Source organism: Salarias fasciatus, chromosome 20, assembly GCF_902148845.1.
Source record: "Salarias fasciatus chromosome 20, fSalaFa1.1, whole genome shotgun sequence".
NCBI classification, from domain to species: domain Eukaryota; kingdom Metazoa; phylum Chordata; class Actinopteri; order Blenniiformes; family Blenniidae; genus Salarias; species Salarias fasciatus.
Window position 1 is genome coordinate 13,632,007 of NC_043764.1, and position 25,567 is coordinate 13,657,573.

At 41.3% G+C, this 25,567-nt stretch overlaps 1 long non-coding RNA gene across 1 annotated transcript in view; it reads left to right on the forward strand.

Moving 5' to 3' along the window:
• The window catches only part of LOC115407504 (uncharacterized), a 74,530-nt gene extending 49,043 nt beyond the window's left edge, over positions 1-25,487 (forward strand). The window contains exon 5 of the long non-coding RNA XR_003933635.1: positions 24,517-25,487. This is a non-coding gene — a long non-coding RNA (uncharacterized LOC115407504). The remainder of the gene's footprint in view (positions 1-24,516) is intronic.
• Positions 25,488-25,567: the final 80 nt, after the last annotated feature.

A 25,567-nucleotide genomic window follows, 5' to 3' on the forward strand; every position in this document is an offset into this window, starting at 1 on the left:
ACTAAAGATGTTTGTTTAATGCTTTCTTTCAAAGGTTTCAAAAACTTTTCAGGTCAACATAATGTGTTTTTACAATGTTGTAGAAGTTTTGAAACAAAAGTTTTCCCACATTTTGTAACAACAAGCTTTTACAATTATGCTATAATTAAATAACATAAATAAATCACAAATTACAAATGAAACGTTCTATTTGAGTACCATAATAAAGAAACAACAACTACAAAATCACCTTTGAAATAGTTTTCTTTTTAAAAAAAAAAAGTTTTTTAATCACGATCTGAACATGTTTGTCCGTACAGTATTCAGGAGGTTTTAGCTTTTAGCCTGCAGAGATTTGACTTGATGGAGACAAACGAGTTGCGTTCAGCTTCTGTTTAGGCTTTTTCTGGTGCCCTGATCACAGTAAGTGAATTGGGCAACAACTGCATTGAAAAAAGACTTTGACTACATCTCGCTTTAAAAAAACGAACAAAAAAAAAACCCGTCCACCCAAACCGCCACACGTGCCCTTTTCCTGTCTCCTTTTATTACTCAGCCATGATCCTCTTACGCAGGCTTCCTCTCCAGTGGAATACCATATGTTTCTATTTAAGCCCAATTTCTTTTTCTCATCATTCAAGACAAGCATTAGCCAAGCCAAAAGCATTGAGAAACCCTCACTCCTGCCAGTCTTTTTTTTATTTTTTTTGCCCCCTGGCTGACAAGTCTCAGAATATTTCGAATCGCTGAGGTTTTAAATTAATTTTACAGCCACAACAAAAGAGCTCAGTGTTTTAATAGCATTGTAAGTAATTTTAAGTTAATTCGGTAACCTTTGAAATAGAGTTCAAGCAGCCTGTAAATTGTGGTTGCTGTTGATGAACACAGAGGTCATACGGAGGGTTTCAGCTTATTCATCAAAGGATTAGTGGGATATCATTTTTGAATTGCTGCTTTTTTTTTTATCCTACGGCGCACAGAATGTGCCACCGAAACACAGCAGGAAACATTAAAAAAAAAAAATAAAAACAATTACTCATTTGGTTCAGATTGTATCTGCAGCTTCAACTTCTTTGTGTTTCATTCATTTCAATTTTGAGTAGCAGCTGTTGTGCGCAGAATTAAGCAAATACCTTGTTAAAAACTATCAAATGCGCTTGCTTTTTTTTTTTCCTCCAAAGCTCTCATAGGGTAATTTTCAGCGCGCGGCATGAGCTTGAAATGTGACTCAGCCCCACAAACTATTATGGAAATCCTCGAACATGCGATGCATTATTTTGTTTCCGTGGCGAGAGCTCATCCAAATACACAGCTGAGCGTTTAAAACGGGTCTGCAGCTCGTTATTTGTAAGCGAGAACAATTTGTATTACTCAAACTACACTTTTTAACTCCCACAACACCATCCTGTTCATTATCTGCCCAGCTTTTCATCTCCTTTTTCACCCATTACTGCCTCACAACCAACAACAAGAAATAAGTGGCCTCCTTCATAATGTATTCAACACTATGAGAGTATGGCGGCGGTGGTGTCAACTCCTTTTTAGTGTGAATTTTCCCCCCACATTAAATGTAAGCTGTTATAGGGCCCAAAGGAGCTCGGTAGTCTATTTTCCAATGATGTTGTCAGCCATGTGGCTTACACCCCTGAGAGGTGAAGGTAATCAGCCTTTTCATCTCCAGAGGAGGGGCAGTGTCGAGGTCCTGGCTGACTCCATATTTCCCTCAGACATCCTCACGGTGTCTGAGCAGAGTGTCACTCTTACTGAACCAAATCTTTAATACTGAGATGGATCCAGCTCCCTGACCACGCTTTGGTATTACGATGCTCGCGAGGAAAAAAATATAAATGCTTTGAAAGCTGTCTTTGTGCAAAAACCCGTCAGAAGTGATTTAATATTTGGCATAAACTCAAGAAAAAGGGTGTTTTTTTTTTCACTACTTATTTCATGAATTCTTGCTTGCTTTTTTAACTATTACACTTGAAAATCTAAAAAAAGAAAACAATAATAATAATCATAATAATAATAATAATAATAATTTTAAAAAAACTACTCTAAAAAGCCAACTTCAACCAGCACACACCTTCCGCAGTTTGTACTGCCAGTTAGAGCAGCTAAGTGTTGTCATATTTTTACAAAAACAGTTGCTGTATTTCCAGATGCTGGAGCTGATGCTGATTCTGTTTGTCCTGGTTTATGTGCATCATTTACTGTTGGAATCATGTCGCCTCCATGATGACGTGAGGCCATATCCTGGGTTTTGTACTGTTTCTGTTTGACCTACGGTATCAAATACCACAGTGATAGTCAATAACATGAAGTGTGTCCGAAAATTAATTCGAGTATTTTGATGTTGAGGGTTATCGATCAACCTGCTTCGCCTGTTTGAACTCCTGTTTTTACCTTTTTGCTGTTATCATAAAGCTAAAGATTGGCGCTCGCTGGCTTTATCCAGGTGTGTTTTCACATGAACATTTAAAGTCCGCGTATAGTTGGATTACAGCAGTAATTAGCTTTTTTTGAGGAGTCATATAAACTCTGTTTTATCTAGTCTATTCTAAATGAAGTTTGAATCCCGGCCATTGTTCACAACCTTCAACGTGTTAATATAACATGAACCGTGTTTATATACACACAAAAACCTTGTTCATATAATCTGTTTCAGCACGAAAACACTAAATAAAGGAACCTCTAATTAACGCTGTGATTGCCGTGTTGAGTGTGTTAATATCCAGTCTATGATCAAAAGATGAAAACCTCCGAAACTTCCCCTTTAAAGAGCACATTTCCATTGAGACTTTGAAAATCACTTTCCTTCGGAAGGGAACATCCTCGCTTGCGTTTCTTTTGTGTAGGTGTTGAAACAATTGCTCTCTTCCGTGCACCTCCCTAAAATAGCAGACGTACACGGCTTGTAAGAAAATTAGTCAATTTAATTTCCTTGAGTAATGAAAATGTCATGCACCATTTAATAAAACTGCAAGAAAAAAGTCTGCGTTTCACACGTTGGAGATAGCTCGAGCCCCGGCGGATTTGAAACTTTGTCAGTTGCTCCTTTTGATGTTTTCTCTGAGTTTTGTTTCTTCCTTCTTCTTCTTTTTTTTTTTTTTTTTTTTTTTTTTTTTTTTTTTTTTTTTTTTCTTGATGTGATTTCAAATTAAGCTCAACAGCTCGGATGTAAATATGAAAATGAGACTTGTTTGGTCTCCTCCCGACAAACCGAGGCCACTGCTGGCTGAGGTAACCGATATCTCTTTCCCCTTTAAACTGCAAATTATTTTACGTTTATGAGTTTGTCTCATCTTCAAGGTCAAAAATGTAATTTTTGCTCTTTCAAAGGGTTATAACCTTAAAAGAGAACCTCAATCCAGGCTGATTAATGAGAGACTCCTGCATTTGATGTTTCAACGGTGACATTTTAAACTTTAAATATTTTATATGCATACCTATGAAAAAAAATGAAGATATGCATTCATGTGGAATAAACGCTATTGCAGAGAAGAAAGGCTGGGCCGGGTATCATTTTAATAGAACAGTTAGAGTGCAATGGTTTTTCTTGGTGATTTTTATTTGAGGTTTTTATGTGTGCGCAAGCTGATTTAAAGGCACACTAAATCATTGGGGATGGGGAGTAGTGGATTATGCATTTAATCAAGGAGTAGGCCTTGGGAGAGTGGCTGGCCGAGTCACTGGGGCATCAGTGAGGGGTTGGCTCTAACGTGGGGCCTATCCTCTTTGTTCCTCGCCGTAATGGGCCATTTTTACATCGTTTGTAGGGAAAAAAAAAATGATAGAGCGGGTGCTTCTGCTCCAGCTGTGTTCTCGCTGATCGCTGGAACTACTGTTTGAGTTTATTGTAAAATAAATGTATCATTAGGTGTCAGTGCTTAAAGTCACTTAGATGTGGAAGCCAGATCTCACAGTGCAGATATTGTTTCTGATTATCTTGCAGATGCTGCAGTCATTTCCTTTGATCAAAGTTGGTATTCATGGTTACTTTGATGAAGGAGACCTGATCTGCTGCACAATGGACAGAACAGCAAGCGCATAGTTCTACTTATAGTACATGAGTGACTTTGTAGAAAGTCTGTGTTTGTACATGTTGAAACAGCAGGTACAGATGCCGCTTTGTGGCCGGAGTTTCTCAGGGTTTTCTCTCTTTTCTTCTCTTTTTTCCTTTGTTTGCAGGGAAAAAGATACATGGGATAAGCAGGATAGCGTAGCTGCTTTATATAGCTGTCCGAACACATTGTGACTTTAACAGCCTCTTTATTTGGAGAATCCCTGAAACTGTCGTCACTTTAGATGTGATAATCTGTCTGAGGCCACTCTTACTTTTGCATAGACGCCCCTTTTAATTGCTGGAATACAATTATGAAATTGGAAGCAATCCAGATGGCATCAAAGAATTTAGTATCAAATGACCACAATTTCGGTGTGTAATTCTAATTTTCTTTATTGAAATGTCCTTTTTGTACTAAACGGAAACAGAGAGCTGTGCAAAGTGCCCCGTAGAGTTTCCAGCGATCCACGGTGTTTGTCTTGGCCGTGTCATTAGCCTTATCACAGCTCCTGCAGGGTTCCCCATGAAATTGAAATGCTCCGTCAGTAGTTTAGTTTTCAGACGCCGACCGACTCGTGACGTCAGCTTTTGTTGAACTGTGTGTTTTTCTGTGTGTGAATGTGTAAAAAGTGTCCGGAATCGGGTTTTTTTTTTTGGCAGATCGCTGGCGAGCGTTTAATATGGATGTCCTGTCGGCTCCGAACAAGTCAGCTTTACTGTCTCCAGGATGTTCCCATTACCACTGCTTCTTTGAAAATTAATATGTGTGCTTAATGCTTGATGACTTGCTTTCCTACTGGCCAGCAAAGCTTAATGTATAATTTAAAAGCCACAGTGTGCTTTGTATGTCGGAGCTGTGCAACTGTCTCAGGTCTTAATCAGGACGACAGCATACAGATCAAGTATGAATTTAGAGAGCAAATGGAAACCACTCACGTTGAAGCTGGTGTTTATATGAGGTAGAAACTCCACGAATGCTCTGTATGAAGCTCCCCATGTAGCATGAAGTTACCCAGTTTGTGTTTCTGCCAAGGCAGCAACTTTGCATGTGTGTGTTTCATCACATTAATTTAGTCAATTATACAAGCTAATTTCTTTTTTAAGCTACCAAAAACATGTTTTGCTATCTAGCTGCGCAGCAGTTAGGTGAAATATTTACCCAAAGTAGGATTTAAACAGGGACATGTTTTCTATAAGGGCATGGTTTGTTTTCTCCTCCTCTTTGCTCCTGTGGGGGATTAATAGTGTCAATCACATTGACTGGCACCTCTCAAATCACACCCTTGCAGCAAAGTGGCTGATTTTGTCAGGGAGAGAATGGCGTTATCGGGAGAACCTTGTTTAGAGACTCACAAAACCGCTAAACCCGCAATTCATGGGAGATCTGTTTACAATCTGCACCGGCCATTGACTGCTAAACAGCCCGCGCAGATCCATCCTGGGCCACTCCGAGGAGGAGAGGAGCAGAGCAATTACATCCTCAAACAGCAATCTGAGGCTAGGTCGGCATGCAAACAGACATCAAGTACACACACAAACACTGACAGATTCAGACACAAGCAATACGTTTGCTCAAGACTTTGCAGGGTCTTGTTAAGCTTTGGGTATGAATATGTTTGGCCCATCTAGTGTTGCATGTGTTCGGTGCAGTACAGTTATTTTGCTGACATGTGGACCCGAGTATCTAATTTTACTTCCCCCGGTTCAGAAGCTGCATTAGAAATCCGAATCCTGAAACTTAGACATTGCATTACACTATAAATGTAAGAAAGCCTGTCACCACATACTGACAAACCTTTATCATGTTTGGGGTCACCGAGGATTTGAAAAAAAAAAAAAAAAAAAAAAAAAACCCTGAAAAACATTTTAAATCAGGCTTTTCGATTGGACGCTGAACTGCTAGCAGCATGATAACTTTCCCTTTTCATTTCAGCAGATGTGTGTAAAATGTGTCATGCATGTGTTCAATTTGCAGTATGTTCACATTCGTGTCAGTCACGGGTTAACTGTCCCTTTCCAGGATCAATCTGAAGGGTTTTAGGCTGGTTTCCAAAACGGGCTACAAATAGACCCCCGGTCTCATTCAGACAAGAGATAATGACTAATTTTAGTTCCACCGGTGATAAACAGGAAGTATCATTCTGCAAAAAAAAATTGTTTTCCACATGTTTTGTGCTGTTGTGCTGTGGAGCAGTGTTGCTGCACCCAGGTCAGTTGACCACTGCTGTAACTTTGAAGACCTTATCGCACTAGAAATGAAACAATCGTTTTTAGATGACGACCTGAACACTTGCTCTGACAGGTTTTTATAGGTCACTGTTTTAAGCAATCACAGCAAGAACACCAATTATCAACCCCGCTGCTTGTTTTCTAATTAAGAACGAGACGGAAGATGTAGATGTGCTTTTGTGTTGAGTCAGTGCACCTCTAAGAAGGAAAAAAAAAAAAAAATCACAAAATGATGAATTCGCTCACGGTTTCCAAGCATCAAGCCTAAAGTGCATTTCATTATTGTGTTTTTCATTATTATTTCCAGTCTACAGCCAGATTGTCTTCCTTGAACTCCACACCGAGGCAGACAGGGCTGGTTGTTTGCTTTACAAAGCAAGGTAGCAAGCCGTAAAGATATCACAGGAAGATTAAAAGCATTAGAGGCGTTGTCAGTGGATCATTTTATTTTGTCTTCTCTCCTGCGAGTCAGCAGGTTTTTTTTTTTTTTTTGTTAAAGGACATATGGCCTTTTAATCCAAAGTGGGAGATGGTTGTTTTTACAGCGCCGGAAGTGTTTCTCAATTGGAGTGCACTAAATCATGGCTTCGCTTAACGCTGTGTAAAATGCTAAAGGTTGTCCAGTAGCAGACATGTGGAACATGTGCTTCCAACAGCCCAGACTTAGCTGTAAGTTACTTCACATTAAAGTGAACAATTCTTCAAATCGTGCAACTCAGAACCAAGCATATTTTCTTGTACGAGCAGCTAAATGAGCGGTCGCTAACTTAAACTCCCTGTACAGGAGAAATTTGTCAGTTTAATATATAGTGTGTGTTGAAGCGATATCTCACAATAGGTGTCAGTCACGCTTTACGGTTCTTCAAACGAAAGCCCCATTCTGTATAGTGCCTTGGGCATTAAAGCTTGAGGATGATGCAAACGGCTAAGTATATTGCTCCATCCATTAAAGGATTTTAATAGTTGAGTTACATTATTGATTTTATTTTACAGTGATAAATACATCACTGATTGAAGGTTTTTCCACATCAAAGATGAATTGCATTAGTCGGGCGTTTTGAACAGCTGGACTGGAGATGGGATGTGGGAAAGCCATAAAATGTGTATATGTGACAACTGCGCTAGTACAGCCTTTTCACTGTATTGTTTTACAAAGCAGTAATGAGTAATCAGAGGTAGGAACTGGCCTTACTCTTTCTACATTATTAATGCAATCCACCCTTTACCACAGAAACTTAAATCCAGTTTATGTGCATTTATTCAAGAATTACTCATACGTGGTCAAACCCTTTCATGTGACGTTTTCCATATTCTCTAAAGCTTCTTGTTTCATGTTGCATTTCTTCATCCGCCAGCAGCACGACGGCACAAGGTGAGAGCTTGTTTTACGCTCGTCGCTGCAGAGTGAAACACAGAGCGCCGGCGGTGCAGCACGGCCAGCCAATAAACAAAGGAAAATAAATATATCTAAGTATGTACGTGTGAGAATTTTTATCTGAATTTTGGTATTTAGAAGATTCAGAGTGAATGATGATATGTGACAATCAGTCACAGCAATTAGTGTTACTGTTAAGAAGCCTTTTTGTTTTCTCTCACCCATACAGAATGTCACAAATAAATCCTCACTTACATTTGCATATTAATTGGATCTGAGACGTCAAGCATCTTTCATTAAGCAAAATGATCTGCATATTTGGAGACATAAAATAGTTTATTTCAATGTGGGAGAAGAAGTCATTGAAAATTGACCGCATATGGGATGTAAACTTTGGCTGATCCATTAACCCTTTAGCCCCCCCCCGGCAGCAGACTGAACACAAAGCAACAACAGGCTGATTAACAATGGGATGATGTTTCTCAGACGGGAACAATGCAAAGCCAGATGCGGTAAAGGAGCAGTGAGATCACACGCTTATTAAAACATATTGTTTGTTTTTTGTGTTTTCTTAAACCATCGTGACATTTTTAAAAAAAATTAGTCATATTTGTGAAAAGTGAACAATGCAGCACATTTCTCTCATAGTGCCTTTCAGTTGCTAATAAAATTTAAACATTATCGGAGGAGAATAGAATCTGTGTAAATGGGAAAAATGATGTTATTGTATGACTCCAGACGGTGACTGATTGGTCTCATTCATTGAAATATTTCATGATTTATTTTTTTTCAGCTTTTTGAAACAACTGGTTGTTTCTGCTCTGACGTCAGTGTAGAAATGTTAGCTGTGTCACTGCAGACACGACTGCGTCGGCACGTCGCCATAAGTGTCTGATAGAGGCTGCGTTTGCAGGGATAAAGCACATTCACTCAGAGCACATCTAAAATCACAGTATCACAGTCGGTAAGCCAGGAAACAGCACATAGAGGGCAACAGAGACCTGAGAGACAGTCAAAGCACAGCAGGAAAACGGAAAACTGACTGAAGTGGTTCCCAGCCTGAGATATGATGAAGAATATAATCCTATAAATACATTTTTGTGTCCATTCAGCTGCAGATCTTTGCAGGTTTTGCCACAGCGAGTCGTTGCTGCTTTCACTGTGGACTTGGTTCAATCGAACTAAAAGTAAAGACTAAACCCCAGTATTTCTAATGCATTTCAAGTACTACATGCACGAAAAGAAAAGTTGCAGAGTAATAGAGCACTAAAGAAAAAATGCAAAGTGTCTAAATTTTGCTAACTTACAGCACATTACTGCGTGGAAGTGATGCATTGTATTTAAAGAACGTTACAATTTCAGCATCAAACGCGGCATTTTGTTCATTTTTGTTACTGTGCACTATAAATTTGCACATGCATCTAATCTGTTTTTGATTTGAAAAGACAGCACATGTAACAGTGTTACACTCCATCTTGTTTCTCGGTTTACGTCTCTTGTTCTTGTTTCATTTGCAGTCCCATCTGAAAGATTTGCTGCTCACCGTATCTAGAAATTTGGAATTACCTCAGCAATTTCACAAAGTTAGGGGGAAAAAAAAATGTTTTTTTTTTTCTTGCTTGTAAAATCTGTTATTGCATAAATCACACTGGCTTCGAATCAGCACTTCTGTTTTTATCTTCTTTTCGGATTAGGCCTTGAGGGACCCAACCCCATGATTATCGAAATCCCTTGTGTCATCTGCAGTTGTCTTTCAAAGTTGCTCTCAATAGCTCCAACTCTGGGCTGCTAATTACTACAACAACCGACTTCCCTTGAATGCATCATTTGAACATAATGTCCCATTGTCTTAAGATTGTGTACTTCCAGTGATAAAATTCTCTTTCTCTTAGTGCACTCCATTCTTCAAAAGTACATAAAAATCCCAGGACAATGAGGAATGCCAAACAAAATGGACAAGGGAGGGAAAAAGATGTTGTTTGTCTGAGATCTTTGTGTGTCAGACACGGCCGACGCTTTGTTTGCGGCGTCTGTCGGCCATTCTAAAGGGAAAAGTGACATTGGTTGTTTCGATACGATTAAAGCGCAGAGGCTGGTAATGGAAAGGCTGTGTATCGCGTGGTCTACATAGTTAGGGGCTAGACTTGTGAATAATTTGATTAGGTTGCAGGGGAATATATCTGGAGGATTATGTAAATGGCGGTGCCCCCATGCAGAATTCTTTTGAACTCTTCAGAACTCACATCTGCCGGGGTCGACAGCTAGACAGGACGGCTGCCTTCTTGTAGCCTGATTCCTCTGTGTTGGAGGAAGGTGTTTAAAGGTCACTTTTGGTACAAACAGACTTGTCCTCAAAGACCTCTCTCTTCCAAAGAACTTCAATTTATTTTCTGTTGATGCCCATGCAATTATCATTTTCTTTGAGTCAACAATAGCTGAGCTTAGGACAATTATTGTTGTATACTAATTAGCCCGGCTGCGTGCGTGTGTGTCACCAGTAACCTCCTGCAAGCGCAGTATATGTACACACAGGAATAGCTTTGACCTGTTTACAATATATTTAAGGTTATATCTGCCTCTCCCTCTGTGCCGTCTGATTATGAGATTTTCCCCCAAGCCTTATTTGGTGTATTTCTGGGTGGGGATGTGTTTGTGTTGAGCGCTATGGCAACCAAAGTCAAGGTGACCAAGAGCATGTAGCACACATTAGATTACCAGAATAAAGGCAGGAGACAATGCAGTCAGCACAAAATAGCATTTATCTGCCGCCTGATTGTAGGGATTTCAGACACCGTCCCTGGGCTGGCTGTGGATTTATTGTCTTGGTGAGTCGGACCACCACACTGTCAGCTGTATGAATGCAGGGGAACCGGTGGCTTCTGTGTTCACACTGTTTGCCTGCTCACAGACCTCAGTGTGATTGTTTCTCAATGGAAAGTGTTTCTGCGAAGTCTTTTTCTACGTCTCTGCCTATTTTGAGAAGTGCTGCGAGTGCTATCATTGTGATCTCCTCTAAAAATACTGTTTTTAAATGTGGATCAAAGACTGATAGCGTGTAATAAGCTGATCGTCAAATTAGAGAGGTGTTTGAACTCCACTCAAAGCGTTTCTATTATACTCCGCTGAGGGTGTTCCCAGCTTATTTGATCAATCTCCAAAAAAAAGCTAAAAATGCTCTAATGTTAGCAGCTGGTTGAAAATCTGGCCGGCTCAGGGCAACACATGTTGAGTGACTCCAGCAAATTATGCTCAGCGGTGCGCTGTGGCTGGAAGTCAGTGTTCAGGGCCTTCAGAGATGAATTTGTGTTCAGCCTCAGATTTCTGCTCTGCACTTTGTGCCAGCACAGTAAAAACCTAAGTCACTTTGGCAGGCCGTGCAGCTCTGGGATTCAGCCTCATTTAAGAAAACACGAAAAGGAAAACAGCCAGGTTTTTACAATGCTTAACGTCTTATTTTATTGAAACTTCCGTCCACACGCGTGCCCCCACGCTGCGGCGAATATGTGAAACGTGGTTGCTGGCCGACGCGGTGCCTCTGTGTACTCTCTCGGTTTCCTCTCACAGAAAAGCTGAAATCCTGAAATATTGAATGAAAATAAGCCCAACAAACCTCCCACTTCCCCTCCTTTCATAATGTAGTTTTTTTTCCTCTCCCCCAGGAATGTATGCAGGGCAGCAGGCGGTTATTTCACCGACAGGAAGGATGACACAAGGACGTACTATAATTATGTTCAAAGATACGGATTCAGCCCAGTTTTCACTTGTAAAACTTGAGCAATCAGTTTTGGAATCTGAAAGAATCCTCTTTTGTGGTCGTCATGTGCTATTGAGAGAGTTTGCTTTGCCCCGGCTTGTGACCACTTGTTGAAGGGGTTGGGAGTGATTTAAGGAGGGCAGCTGGATAACAGAGATTTTATTTATCTTTTCTGAGAGCCCTTTATTTTTGCGCGAGGAGCTCTCAGCTTGCAGTCTCTTGACTTTTCTGGCAGATTTTCTGAATTGTGTGAAGCGAGTATGACTAAAGCGAGGAACAGCTGAGAGCCTGAATGAGTGTAAAAATGTGAGAAAAATGGGAAAGGGCAGAGATGTGAACCAGAGGGCAGTGCAGATCTCAGGCAGTGCCGCGTCGAGTGCTAAATGTTGATTTCCTGCGGCTCCGTTTGAAGAGAGCGGCGAGGAGGGCAAAACATTTGCCAAAGGTCAGGGATCGGGACATGGGTAATGTGTATATGCTTTCTGACTTCCTGCTTGTTGAATTCAACATATTGATGCTCTGGCGTTGTGTTTTGATAAGCCGGAGAAGCCGGCTGTCACCAGAAGTTTCTCTAACGTGCCCAGGTTATTGGACAGCGTTTCTCACGGCTTTGTGAAGCCTCTCCAGGCATCTGAATATGTGATTGCTCTGCGCCGCTACGTGTGTGAGGATAGATATGGAGGCATTATTACCCAGGAGAGGTCATGGGTCAAGTATTAAGCAAGCTGCCTGCTTGGATCCCTGCATCAGAGATTTCACTCTGTTGGCCCAGGAAATACTCCTGTGTCTTGTCTAAATAATCAAGGAGTCCTTCAGCGTACAGTTTTGAAAACTGATAAATAAACACAGGAGACAGAGATTAAGAGGAAGTATCACTGCGAGGAGCCCACGGTGCTAAAGTAAAGATTTTTCCCTCTTAATTATAGATCAACAGAGTGGTGTTTACAGGTCACGGCTCAGGAAAAGGAATACCCTGTTGGTCTTACGCTGTTAACTTTAGTCTCATTTTCTTGGTTTCATAACAGTGTTGTTTGACCTTCTACATAGGAACAATCTGTTTTAGCCCCATTCCTCGAAAAATGCAGGAAAACAATGGAGCAGGCGCGGGTAGGAAGTCACATCTCACCATATCAAAAACAGATTAGAAACTGAAGAAAAGGCCAAAATTCATGTATGCAGGAAAACAAAAGGAGCAGTAATAAAAAAGACCAAAGGCTCTGAGATTTTTTTTTTCCTTCCTTTCTCCAGTATGTGTTTGGCAGAAGATATTGCAGCACTGGTTTTGCTTTAAACAGCATGAGCTGAAGTGTCGTTTGTGTCAATGCTTATAAACACATTTATTGTAGTTAATGTTAAGAGGGATGAGTCGAGCAGCTGCAGTAGGAGTCGTTGATGTCGGAGTATTGTTCGCAGGCTTGAAGCTCTCTCTTTTATCTGATGAAGCTGCCATTCTTTGGAAGTTCCTGGCCGGCCTCCTCCTGTTTGAATCTCCACAGAGGGACACAGTTAGAGTGAGCATTATCACACAAACTCAAAATAACCCCAGAATTTCAGACAGTGCCTTATTAGGCCATGAATCCACAATGGGAAGGAAGTGAACCAAAAAATTTATTGACAGTCCAGGGTTTCTTGCGGGTCTCCAACACAGGACAAGATAACCTAAGCTGGAGCGGCTGCTGGTAGCTTTCACTTTGAGAATAATTAAAAACACTTTTGAGTGGTTTCAGCTGTATTAGTTTAGGTGAAATTATGTGGGACTTAAAATGTACCAGGCACACACAGAGACATCCAACATTATTGCCTCGGGTATATTGAAGAACATAAACTCTCTGAGTAATTGAATAACTTGCCATGTAAGTGGTAGTGAAGCACTGTATTGAAATTTTTCTGCGATACTTCTCTCACATATTAAGAAACTATGCTTTGAAATTGCTCTCCAGCCATGTGACGGTTCAGAATCACAACTACTGCGAAGTATTAGTTTAAAACAAGGTAGTTTAAGTTATGAATGAGCCCCGCTCTGCTCGTCTAAATTATCTATTCATGGATCCACTTCATAAAAGTGCTGGTGTGTCTCACAACGCGCCTCAGTTGTGTTTTGTTCTATTTTTGACCCGATTCTGTCCTTGAAAAAGGACAAGAAAACTAACAGTCTCTGGGTGTGTGTGTGTGTGTATTTGTGTGCGTGCTTGCATACATGCATGCGTTTGTGTGGTAACAGCGGAGGGTGGGGAGTATGGCGTCACAAGTGCTCCAGTTTAGGAAAAGTGACACTTTGCCTTGAAAGACTCCTCAGGTCAGTCAGATAAGGAATTTAGTGGCTTTATCACAAATGCCAGTATTTAATTTAAAAGGGTGAGGCACTTAGGATCTGGCAGCAGTCTTTCAGTCTAGTGATAAATTTGCAAGAAAGTGGAAAAGATTGGAGCCCGAGAGCAGATTAGCAGGATACAAATATAGAAGTGACATTATAGTGGGTATTAGTCAGGTGCTGAACAAGTGGCTGGTTCCTGATAGCCCTGAGAATGGGGCCTGACGGCGGGCCGGGAGGAGGGGAGGGGGCAGCTTTCTGGACACACTGTGGAAAGACTAGATAAAGGAGATAGTCGCATAAAGAGGCTTCAGCTCGTTCCAGCGGAACGGCTTCAAGCTCTTACATTTTAATTATTTATGGAACATTCTTTCAATCCTAATATATTGTACTAGCTTCCAAACTTCACTTGAGACAGTCGGTCCTTTTCAGTGTGAAACTGTTCATGGTTTGTTTATTATTCAGTTACATTGCAAAAGTTTGCTGAAACATATATTTCTGTGTTCACAATAAGAACAGATCTTCTGTTTTTTATTTGATACAAGTTGTCCAGATCTGTACTTTAGAGCAATGTTGCTTTGACAGAAAAAAGGAAGAAAAAAAAAAATGTTTTCACACAGTAATAAAGCCAACCTGGATTTAAACTCACAGGCCGAGTATGAAAGGTGCTGTTTCGTCAACACGGCGTCCTGCAGGCGCAGCGAAACCACTGCCGGCTGCAACACATTTGAAAAAAGTTCACCTTCAGGGCTTCCTGTCAGAAACCAGCCCCTTTCCCTTTTTCTCTCTCCTGAAGGCAAACTTCTCTCAGACCGAAGTGTACCTGAATCTCTGCAGAGGTGGAAAGGTGGCTCTTGTACTTGTACCACCTGAGGGCTTTCTCTTCGGTTTTTTTTTTTTTTAAACTGTCGCTGTGTACACAACAGCTTACAAACATTGAGCTGAGATTCCCTGGATTATTCCTGTGTTTTTTTACACTGTCTCCAGTTTTCCAGTTATTAAACTGAAGTATGAAACACACACATAGCCATAAAACCTGAATATTTTAATTTGATAACAATTTGACATAGATTTTAGTTTCCTAACAAGGAGTTCATCATAAACAGTTTTGTGCATTGTGGTAGAAACGCGATATACTGCCCGGTTTGTGGACTTATACGTAGCTGACATGTTCTGAGGGGCGTTTCCCAAGCATCTAAACATCAGTGTGCCTGAGCTGTGATTCAGGCCGAAACAAGCTAATGTTGAGATTTTCTGTAATGTAGTTTAGTAAAAAAAAATAAATAATCCCCTGTTAACACCAAATTTAAGGAAGGAGGGGAAACACTGAACACAATGTTCAGTGCAACCTTTTTTTTCAATGTTTCACTATAAAGTGTAATTACATTCCTATAGCTGCCTGTGTGTGTTTCCATCCCTCTTTGACATATAACTGCATGTTCATACCTGTTTCAGAAGGCTGTAGAAAAACACTCTGAGGAGAAGTGGAAAATGTTGTCAATAGAAAAACAGGTAGATGAAAGCCGGTTTGCTCAGAAATCTCTGTACAGTTGAGAGAAATTACAAATGATACTGAGACTGATAATAATCGCGACATATTGCACATACTGTAGCAACAACAGCTTCCCTGTTTCTCTTTTCTCTCTTTTTGGTTGTATGCCAGCACGTCCTTGAATTTCTGACTCCATTTCCCTCTGATCTTCAAACATAAATATCTATTTTGTTGCCTAACTTTCCATTTTTTTCCCAATTCCCATTGGTTTCCTCTCCCTCTTTTCCCCTTATCCACTTTTTTTTTTTTTTTTTTTTTGCAACAGTTGGTGTGTGTTCGTCTTGGCAGCGCTCCATAGCCTGTTTGATGTGGTTTCCAGAAGTCCTGAACTGTAGTCCCTGGCCACTCTTTCTGTCATCGGTAGACCTGCTGTCTCTTTAGCCTCCATTGACTCCTTTTAACCTTCTCCTGCCTTCGTCACGCTGAAGCAGCTGCTTTCTTTCCCGCTGAACATTTCTGCATGGAAATGATCTGATTCCCATTATTTGGTAGTAAACTGGGTTTGGCTGTGGGCTGCATACACAAGTGCACCCTCGCATATACAGTTTGCTCTCTAGTCAGGCATTCAGTACACTTCCCAGCTCCGAAGAAAAATTAAAGAACCCTACTATTTCCCTGTTGTAAATATAAATTAGAGAGGGCTAAATTTACGATTCACTTTTTAAGTCATGAGCCACCCAAGGCTTGTAGTTTTTCCCACCTCAATAATATGTAAAACTAGATCAAAGTTAATCAGCTCTGTTGAACCCATTTCTACCAGTGACCTCTACACACTGTAATTTGAGTGATAGAGGGAGGGGAAGCAGAGACAGGCAGATAGTAGCTTCAAAGAGGGCCCTGTAGAGGACAGTCAGTGACCCTATATGGGCGCCTTTCCTGCATATAGCAGCACGTTTAAAGGGAAACTGATAGGCAGGTGAAATATCTGCCACTTACAGAAAAGAGGCAGGGACTGGGGAGGGCAGACAGGACAGAATGGATATGGATTGGGTCACAAGGCTGACGAGGCCATCCTAAGGAAATGAATATTCCTTGCAAAGTACACTTGGTGACACTTGTGTCTAAGGACAAAACACAAGAGCAAAGGAAATCTATTCCTCACTTTTACTCGGCGTACAAAAGCACTGGATCATGTTTTTTTTTTTTTTCAGCCTCACATAACGCATTACACGCTATATTGGCCTGTTTATGGTGACATTACCTCAAAGTACGCCTTGCTGTGTCCTGACACCGCTTAAACAATACAGGAAAATCATTTTTCACTCCTGTCAGTCTTCCTGCTAAGTTTGAAGCAGAAAAGTGAAGGGATTAATCAATCAATTTTCTTTCTTTTTTTTTTTCTCCATGCTCTGAAGTGTGCATGTATCCACTTTCACCCCACCAGCGGAGATACATGTTATTATCGGGTGGACTTCCACTTTGTATCAGATGAAGGCGATGCGGTGGAGGCAGAGCTAAACATGCCCAGGGGGCTGGAGTGAGATTGGTGTCTCATTTTCAGGGGCAAACAAACACATACAGGGAGCAGACATGGCTGTCACATCTCCCTTAGCTCCACTGTCACCCCTGAGGGCAGTGGGCAGGGGCAACCTCTGCGCTCTGGTGATGCTGCACAAAAAAAAAAAAAAAAAGGAAAATCTCCATGTAGTCATGGAGAAACACACGAGCAGGCATACATTTGCTGCAGCTGCCGTACGCGCTTTCTCAAAAAAAAGTCGAGACGAAAACCTTTTTGTTGCCCTCCTGAGACGACGGGCCTGACTTTCCCGGCTCAAAAGCTGCACATTTAGCGCACAAACCTGGCTCCATTTTTAACGTTCCCAGATTGATCAGTGATTGTGCTGGCGCCGGGCAGCTGTATAGCTTTACATCAGCGAGGAGGAGGTTTAGCGGTTTTCAATAGTATTTCAGGATATCCTTGCTGCTGCTGCTGCTGCAGTTTTTGGCAGACTAACAGCTGCCACCAGCATTAGTGTACAAGCAGACACTTCTTAATGTTCCCCTACCCTGGCCTCATGTGTCACATGGACTCCATCCAGCCGTACCCAGTTGCCATCCATGCTGGCCCGATTGGTCGAAAACAGTGTGACAGCGGCGGTTTTCACCATATTCCTGACACCGGCGTCTCATTTTGAGGTTTTAGCAACTATAATATGACCGGCTCTGACGTTTCAAGATGCCTCTGTTCGCCTGCAAAAGGCAAACAGAGAAGAGACACCTTACTAATTATATGCGATTTATTATCACAGATGAAAAGCGATTACTTACAGTCTCTGGACCAAGGGAAATTAGTTACGTAGCCCTGTTGCTTATAATTTGACAACACTGCCTTGAATTCACTGAGATGTAAAATTAATTCTTGCAGTTGTTTTCAATGGGACTTTCATGTTTGCCTTGCTCTCTGTTAAAAATCTGAGAAAAATACAAATGATTGGGCTTGGCTCAGTAACTTCATTGTACAGGGAAAAGAAAGCCAAACTGGACGGGGTTCAGTGGTTTTAGGCCTTTTGAGGGTTGGTGTGTCAGGATTTATGTATTTAATTACACACTCATTCTACTAATGTAAGCGGAGAAAAAAGGAAAACGGAGGGAAAAAAAAAAAGCCCCATCAAGCCTATAAGCTTGTAGTTTCCCTCTTACTGAAAGTTGGCCACCGCTGCTGTTTAGCTCCCCTTGAACTGGGCTAATACTTGTCTATTCCGATTAGGATTAGTGTGTGTAGCATGTGCTCAGGGACCCAGGACACGTAATCTAATAAATCAAGATAAAAAACTCTGAGATTGGTTTACAGAGGGCTCAGATTTACTATTGGCCATCTCAGAGAAACGGGGATTAACGCAGCATTTGGTGCTGTAGTTACACCCCCCTCCGATTCTGTGCATAGGGAGAGAGAGAGGAGGGGAGGGGGGGGTTTGAGTGGAGGAGAAGAGCTGGCTTGGGCTTTATATTGCCTAACAGACAGCAAGTTAAACTTGCAGTGACAAGGTCAGGTTAGTCCTTGTACAAAAGGCTTTGTTCCATAGGCAGATTAAAGGTCTCTCTGACAGTTTTTACACTTTTGGATCATGTTGAACATGTTAGGAGTTAATCCTGTCTGAGGGGGAAAAGCCCTGTCGCCGCATGAATGAGGTACAGAGAATAGCGAACGTGCATCACCAGAAGAGTCTCGCATAAAACATTGAAACTTTAATTTCATTCTGTCACTTTTTTACATTTCCTCTTGTTGGATTTGTATTTTTTTTCCTCTCCCATTGTGTGCACCCTTTGATAAACAGCTACCGTCCCTCACGGCCGCATGCAACACGTGATCGCAGCGCTCTTCGATTTGAATGCAGCCTCAGTTTTTTTTGGCAGCTAAAGAGGAATTTTCCCACGCACATCTCCAAATCAGAAGTGAAACCGATCATTTTAAGAAACTTGCTACGGGGTTTGTGTGATGTCTTTTGTTCATGCTGTGAGTGAGGCTGCAGGTCAGGCCGAGTGTTTCCCTCAAGCTGATCAAGTGATTCAGGTACAACAATTTCTGTTTTTGTATTTTTTTTTTTTTTTTAAACATAGAAATGTGTGTTTTTAAGTACTCTGATGTGTTCAGATGAATATTATGTGTCAGTTTCTTATTAGGTGATGGAGCTCCTCATCGTGTTGTGTGAAGAGTTGTTTTTAGGCATTTATTTGGTTTGGAGAAGTAAATCTATACTGCTACACAGTCGGAGCATTTCTTCAGCTGCCTGCTAAAATGCCTCGAATAAGATTTGCAGAATCATGTGTCTGTGTCAGTTTTCTGTCTGGCGCAGCTCCCTTTCTGCTAAGTGTTTTTCTGAGAAACAAGACTAAAATACATCCACCTGAAATTTGAGCTCTTTCTATTTTCTCTCTGCTGCCGCGGTTTCACATAAAGTTTTACATATCAAAAGTGGAATGTTCTTTCATCTGCTCGCATGTCTTGTTAAGCAATATCAAACACGGGGAATTCTTTCTATGTCCACATGTAAAGCTCGAAAAAACCCTAGCAACACATCCCTGCTTGTGCAAAAGAGGCCTTTTCTCTCTTTCACAGGGAACTGTTAGCAATATCACTGGGCAATTAGCAAGGAAACGAGAGAGAAATGGAGAAGCCAATTACTTCTGCGAGTTAGCTAAAGGCCATTTTAAACTGTGTGCCCATGACATAATAATGTTTATGGTAAATATTATAGTTGGAGACAGTGAGTGCATGGCGTGAGAGGCAGAAAAAAAAAGGCATCAATCTCAGATCGAGAATAATTTATTAAGATCTGAGATGCGGCAATTACGTGGAAAGGACCAAAAAGAAAAAAAAAAAAAAAAGAAGAAGCCAACTCTCCAGGAACCGCATACATGATTGCAATCTTGATTAAATCCCCCTGGATCTAATGAGTTGATTTTCTGCTGTTAATATTGCATTGGCTGATGATGGATTCGTTAAGATAATGGAACGAAGCTAAAATATAAATGACTCCCTGTCAAGGAGCAGATTTTCGTCATTTTCCGTCTGACACCTCCGCCGTGGGGATTTGGTGAGGCCTTTTTGTGTTTAGAACCATCAGGATCTGGAATACTAATTGCTCATGTGTGGACGCTTCTCATGCCTCTCCTCCTCCTCCTCCTCCTCCTCCTCCTCTCTGCACCCCACCCAACCCCATCCCTGCCTATCGTCTTGGTAAATATCTGCTCCACATCTCTTCACAGAAACAAAGAGAGCGGCTTCCTTTCTATAAAGCTGGAGAAAGCCTCCCTGTTTTTGCAACATGAATACAAGAAAACAAGAGATACAAACTTATTTCTCCTGTTCTTCAGCCACTAAATCACTGAAATGTGTCACATATTTAAATTTGCACTGCGTGAGGCAGAAACTCCAAAGAAAACCTAAAATTGCACACAATCGACCTCTCCTTATCCACCGGTGCTTTGGATATAAATTAGTAATGCGGTCTCCCTTTGGTGCCGTGCAGGGGAGCAGGGCCATTCAGTCCCTGTTTCAAATGGTTTGTCACTCAGGTCAACTGGAGGAGTAAAATGTCCCATGTATAGACTATTGATCCGTATCAGACATGAAACACAACTCGACGTGTATAATGTTTCTCTCAAGTACGGCAGACAGATGATATAAAAGGCATTTGTAATAATCAGCAGGAATACTCTAGTCTGAATTTGCCCAGATATTTCTGTTATGGTTTGTGACCATTTATTGTCAGTCACCATAAAGGCGCACACTATTATATTTAATAATGCAGGAGGGAAAATACACACTCCTCTTATATGAGAGTACAACTATATTGTGTGTAGTTTGATGTAAGGCACCTTCCAAATCTGAAACTTCTTCTTTCAGTGTAGTAATTACCATTGTAGTCCAGTTTCATGCTTGGCCTGACCCTTCCTTTGTGCCGATTATGATATTGCCTCCTTTTTTTTTTTCCCTTCGTGCGGCAGTACCGGGGAACCCGTCTGATTGGGCCATCCCCGAGACCCCTTTCTTCTGCGTGTCACTTTTTGTGTCCTTTAACATGGTTTTACTAAAAAGTCTTTTTTAATCAATCAAGGAGCGGGCAGAAAATGGGCTTTGTCATGGCCAGGCCCGGGGTCGTGTGATGCCTGCTCTGCCTGGTGACAGGTCTTCAAAAGGGATAAAAAGGAATATTTTGGGGGGAAAACGGGGGTTTCCATGGCACCGGCACTTGTTGCACATGGATCACCATTCTTTGGTTCTGCATGAGATTGAGGTTTCAAAGGGCCGGACAACAAAAATTAGGCGAGGAGGGGACAGCAGGACTGTGGAGGTAGCTGCCCTCAAGCCCCTGACTCTGTCCTCTCCTGGGGGGAAAGGGAGAATAGGAGCCAGAAGTGACAGAACAAAAAGGGGCCTACGAGGTGCTGTCAAATATGCATGAGTAAATGATCAGTTGCTCACTCTGCAGTGTGTTTAAAAACTCTGAGCAGGCTGGAGGACAGCGAGCAGAGACCAATTCACTGAGAAGTGTATTCTTGTTGCGGCTTCCACTTCATGTAATTAGAGGTTGTTTCACGGAGAATGAGGTCACGTAAACTTGTAAGTTTCTGAGTTTATGTGTAGGAAATGAAATCAGGAAACTTAAACAATGGATTGGCAGTCATTACAGCAAAAGAGGGTTATTATTTCAAACTGTTCTGTTCAGCCGAGTGCCTGTTTGTCGGTTCCTGTTATTAAAATTTGTGATAATTGAGACGGTACGGCGCGATTTATCAGCTTAGCTTGTTTACTCTTTAAGTTTGAACGGCGCTCATTTAATGTGGGCCGGGTTTGCATTAAGCGGGCATGCGGCGTTAAAATATGAACGCACGCAAGCCGCCGTATATTTCATACATGAATAGCTCTGAGCTGTTCTCACTTGTGTAAATATGTCGTTCGTCGTGATTACCTTCGTGCTCCACCTTGATTTCCTCTAACAATTACGCATTCCTCCGTCTTTGGGAAATGCCACGTGGAGGTCAAGGTTTCTACGTGTCAGGAGTCTTTTAAGCAATTTGCAATAATTTCCATAGCATCATCACCGCCACCTTCAATAACAAACAAGGTTACACACGCGTGTTACTTCTTAACACTCACACAATCAGAGGAGAATGTGTTTTGGTGCTGGGCGGGCTTTAGCCTGTTCACACCTGGGGGAAAGAGGTCAGAAACCCCAGGTGCACATTTACCTGCTCGCCCTGATCAATATGTAAGAATCACCGTGTGATGCAAGAGTTGCATATTCATTATGCCAGAATATTAGGTGATGATCGTTTAATTTCAAAGCGTAGGGATGCATCTAACTGCACGCAGTCGCAAATTATGTGTATTTTTTGAGCTGTATTTCACATTTGAGGTTGTCTGCAATGTGCTGCCAGTCTGTTTAAAAGGTTAAGACAGTTGGGATATGTTTCTTGATGGGATTTTATCATGCCAGGCATGCTCTGTTTCCTGATGAATATATTAAAATTATTACTGTGCAAACAGAGTTTCTAATTACTGACCTGCTTGCCATTGTACTGTGCGTTCTGTATGCCCCCCTTCTTCTCCATGCCTTGTTTATTTATCTGCACCAGTGAATACAGAATAGTCTATGCAATGTCATTTCCATCCACATGAAAATGATTTTGAAAATGCCAATCTTGCCTATTATACAGTGTAATTACTTGTCTGCTTTTTGATTTTATCATATCTTCAGCCGGTGGGAAGATACTTGGAGAGGCTAAACATCTTAGCGGAGCTTGTCAGCAGATGATTTGCAATGAAAAAAAATTAAAAAAAAAATAAAAACTCCCAGTGTGCAAAGGAAAGAGCTATCTGTCACATGCATGAAGTCAGTGGCTGTAGTTTACTGACGGTTTTACCTCCTGTGTGGGTTTTTTTTCTTCTTCTTTTTTCTTTTTTCTCGAGATGCAGGGTTGTGTCACGCGAAAATATACGCTGTCGTGTCACGCCACATTGTGTGGTTAGGTTAGGTTTATTTTGAAAGTACTGAACATTTTTGGGACAATTAATTATACGCTTCTTGACAGAAAACTTGGCATCGGCTCTGCAGATAATGATACACCTTTGAGAGTCTTATGGAACACATTTCTCAGATACAGCTCTCAACAAAAACATCTTTTAAAAAGGCATGTAAAATATGGGCAGGTGGACCCACCTTAATGCATTGTTGTACTGTGAATGAGCATTTCCCGGTTACCTTTGTTTCCACTCAGCAGGTTTTTCAACTTACGGGGCCAAAAACGTTATTTTTTAAGTTCACTGTCACCGCATGACCTGCCGCCTAGCTATACCTCATGAGTGGGTGTTTCGCATGTGGCCGCACTCACTGTATCTCTGTGTGTGTGTATGTGCACGAGGCAAGTGTCACCCATGTTACTGGAGCATTTGCTGTACATCATGGAAAAGGGCAACCCTTTTGTTTACTTGTCTGACTGCAATGTTGCACAGGGGGTTGATCAGGGGAGTTGATAGGAGCTGCAATTTAAAAAGAGGACACTGCAGCTCCGAACAAAAACAATTAAAGGAAAATGAAAGACGGCCCCCAAGGGTTAAAAATAGAAAATTATCAACATGCATGCTGGAATCCACTGCCTCCCCACCCCACCCCGTCTCCTGCACCAGCAACCCCCCCGCTGCCCCCCCCTCAAACTTACTGGGCCTGCATTGTTATGTATGATCAGATCTGCCAGTTCTTCCTCTAAGCTCCTTGTCACATTTTGACTTAATGAAGTGCAACTTAGAAGGGAATTGGGTTCATCATGCTAGTCGCACGATGCTCCCTTGTTGTAGCAAACAGGAGTGGCATGGGACCGAAGCGCTACAGCGCAAGTCGTTATCATTCCGGTCAGTCTGTTTAACACAAAATTAAACAAAGAACTAATTAGTGCCTCATGAATTAATAACTGCACTGTTGCCGAGAAGAAGTTAGGTTGCTGAGGGGAGATATAAAATAAGTAGGAAGATCAGGTTAGAATTATTATTACTTTTTTTTCTGGGATGCATGGGCTCTCAAGGTTAGGAAACTTTTGAGAGGATTTAAGAGTGACTCAACTGGTTCTGCCAAAGTCAGTGTCTGTCCTGATGTAACACTTTGTCTCTGTTAATGGATGTCATATAAGGCGCTGCATTTTTTTTCTTTACCGTGGTTAAAGGCATACATCTAAAACTATGTTGTATTTTTCACATGCCTATCATTGTTCCCACAGTACATAGAAGGAATCATCATGACATATTTTTTTTTTCCGTCACGTAACCCCCTTAAAATATGATAAACCTTTAACTGAATCATTTCATACTGAGATTTACTCTTTCCTAGAGCCCAGCCTCAGAAGTAAGAGACATTTAATAAAACATTCATCTTAGATTTCAAGTCTGTTTATGAATTATATCAGGGATACTAGAGACATAGTTAACTGTACTCTGTACAATGACTCCCCACGCTTCAGTGGGCTTTACAAACTCCCCCAGTCACCAATCCGCTTCCCCATGCTGGGGCGAGGGGCCTGGGTGTCTCTGCACTTTTATTCTCTATATCAAAAGGACAGGAGCGAACAAAAGTACACATCTGCCTTTTGCATCATCTTGAGGCTCATTACATTAAGTCAGCCACTGCAGATTGCACGAGCTGGGTAAATGTATGGATTTCTCACGAATCTGTGTGTGCATGTATGTACATTGGAATAATCAGTGCCTGGCTTTTTAATGTTTTTTTTTTCCTTCCTCTCCCTTTGCTCTCCTTCTCAGATGAGGTGAGCCCCTCGATGGAGTGACTCCCCAGGAAGAGAAAACGAGGTAGGACAAATCCCCAACATGACTGATTACTGTCCCCACCATCTCCCCTGTTCATATCTCCAACAATATCAGGCATCTTCATTAATCCCCATGGATCAATGTGTCTGGGGGTTGTAAAAATTGACAAATGACTTATTAGAATCCCACCGTTTTATTTTCCAACTGATTAACTCACAGCAATGTTGTACACTATACAGGCTCACTGATGTATCTGTTTTCCAAAGAGGGCCTCTCTTGCTTTCACTCGCGCTCTCTCTCTCTCTCTTTCTCTCTCTCTCTCTCTTTCTGTCTTCTCCTCTCCCTGTCTTACTATGAGGAATCTATACTGAATCCAATGCACTCTGAACACAGTGTGTTAGAAATGCCGCCAGGCTGAAATGATCCAAAACCCAGAACAATGTACAGTTGACATTAACATTTCATATAGACACTAATTGTTTGAATTTCTGTTTCTTGACAGAATATGATTATTTAGCCATTGCTTAGCTGATTTGTAGTTCTAAAGGTATAAAAATACACATATTCACATGAATGGGTACATTACAAAGCTGTAAAAGCTTTACATTTCAATTGAAAAATACAAAAAAGCAACAGCAGCATTGGCCTTGTTTCTCTGTTTGGAGCTTATGTGCTGTGTTCTTGTTATCTCAGTTGTTAATTGTAACTTGACGCTCTTTTACGCCTGTTTTATGTCTAGATGTTGCTGCAGTAACATCCCACATTGTCATCTTGACAAAATAATATAATGTTTCCACTATATGGCATTTATTACTGTAACAGACATTAGACACAGACATCTAAGTACAGATGACATCCACCAAATTAACAAGAGTATAAAACCTTTTGTTGCTGATAAAAAAAAAAAAAAAAAAGATCTGCCTCTGTACAATTTGACTCTCGAGAGGACACTAATGACTTGTGACTTGAAGAAACTGCGTTGCTTTTTTTTTCCCTCCCTGAGATGAAACCCTCTGTGCTAATGATGTTAGCCGGTATGAGCACA